We start from the raw sequence: 2,065 nt of genomic DNA on the forward strand, positions 1-2,065 counted from the left end.
GGAAAAACAACCATAAAGCAGAAGAAAACTGTAAATATTAAATATAATCCAATTTGAGGATATGAAAAACCACCTTGTAAGAGATTAATTTTAAAAACTAAGAAAGGAAATAGTTAAAAAAAGGAAGATATAAAAAGAGTTGATTTGTTTAGGAAAGTATTTTAAATAGACAAAAATATGTTAGAAATAAAGTATACCCAAGGAAAAATAGATTCAAGTGAAATTTAATAAGGGGTATTAAAGAAAGACAAGAAAACAACTAAGATAATCAAAGGAGATAAAATAATAAAATGGATCAGAGAGCAAGTAGTAAAAATGAATGACAAAAAAGTAAGAATAATATTCACGGCAGCAGAGGCTACTTACTGCAGTGATTTAAACCCATTCACAACTTTATTACAGCCTGTGGAAAACCTTGAGCTAGAGGGACCCAGCTTGGACATGCCAGGATTTCTATCCCACGGATCTTGTGAGATTTAAAGAGAAATGTTTGTGTTTTGCTGTGAGGTGGGGAGGTCACAGCCATGGTGGCCATAAGGGGCAGAGGAAATATTTGAAGAAACAATGACTGAGAATTTTCTGAAAAATAATTACATACATCAAATCAGAGCTCGAAGAAGTGGCTAGAACCCCATGCAGAATAAATACCATGTACACAGACACATCCTACGCCCCTGTACACATCATTTCCACGCTGCTGAAAATCTGAGAGAAAAATAGTGAAAGCAGCCAAAGGAGAAAGACACATTACATAAAGAGGAACAGAGATGGGAAAACTGACAACCCGGCCTGCGAGTCTAATGTTTGCATCTATAAGTGTGCACGCAGCCGAAGAGAAATTTAAAAAAAAGCAGGTAGGCCCTAGCTGGTTTGGCTCTGTGGATAGAGTGACGGCCTGCAGACTGAAGGGTCCTGGATTTGATTCCAGTCAAGGGCACATGCCTGGGTTGTGGACTTGATCCCCAGTGGGGGACGTGCAGGATTCTCTCTCATCATTGATGTTTCTATCTCTCTCCCTCTTCCTTCCTCTCTGAAATCAATAAAAATGTATTTTTTTAAAAAGCAGCTAAGGAAACCAGAGCAGCTCCCCATGTATATTTCAGCAACTCTCCTGTCTAAATATCATGAAGAGCAGCCTGGTAATTTACAAATAGGCTCTGCCTCCATCAGCACCAGAAATGGCCATTACATTGTCTGGCGCAAGGATATTTATATCTTTGTGAAGAATGGGATGATGGATATAGTCCAATTTGGAAAAGGTAGATGAATATGTTTACCTGAATAAGCCACCGTGAGATTGTCTTCCGAAAATTGGAGTGATTAGTTTCAGGATTGGCAGGCTTGGTTTCAGCAAGACCAGGTTCTAGATTAAAGAAAATTGTTTATCCACTGGGACTGCCCACTTCAAGAGCAACTGTGTGTTACCCAGTTCAGTCCATAATAATTGTAAAGGTCACCAGGAAAGGGCCAGCAGATTTACAAAACAGTTAAATCACTGTGGACAAAACAATAATAACAACTAAGACCTAAGGTCTAATTTAAATGGACTAAAAAGGTAGATAGCTCTGATGAAATAGAAATACCTGCAAACACAGCTAATGAGCTGAAAACACCCAGCAGCTTTGCCAACAGAAGTTGGATCTGAAATGAAGACCAAATTAGAATTTACCCCAGGGGCTACACGATTTATGCATGACCTGAAGCTCATGGATCATGGGCAGTCCCATGCCGAAGATGTGGATATATACAGCGCTAGAAACTGAGATAGTCTACGTGGAGACCATGAGATGTGTGAAGTTCCAAATAATGATAAAAAAAAAATCATGTAATGGGTAATGGTGATACATAAAGCATAACTTCAAACAAGGTTACCCCTTACATCTTCTAATGGACAGTTTGACCAACCACATAGCTAACTAAAACACACACAGCAAATACAAATCCAAGCATTATTAAAAGATTGGTGAACAGGCAGAGATAGTAGTATTATGATGCATTTGATGACATCTAAGAGTGTTAATAAAAAATAGAATAAATATGTGAACAGTTATGAGAGTAAGATTTT

General features: G+C 38.0%; 1 pseudogene; it reads left to right on the forward strand.

Moving 5' to 3' along the window:
- The first annotated feature begins 767 nt into the window (after positions 1–767).
- LOC102766779 lies at positions 768–1,763 on the forward strand (annotated as a pseudogene).
- Positions 1,764–2,065: the final 302 nt, after the last annotated feature.

This window comes from Myotis davidii, unplaced genomic scaffold, assembly GCF_000327345.1.
Source record: "Myotis davidii unplaced genomic scaffold, ASM32734v1 scaffold1673, whole genome shotgun sequence".
Taxonomy (NCBI): domain Eukaryota; kingdom Metazoa; phylum Chordata; class Mammalia; order Chiroptera; family Vespertilionidae; genus Myotis; species Myotis davidii.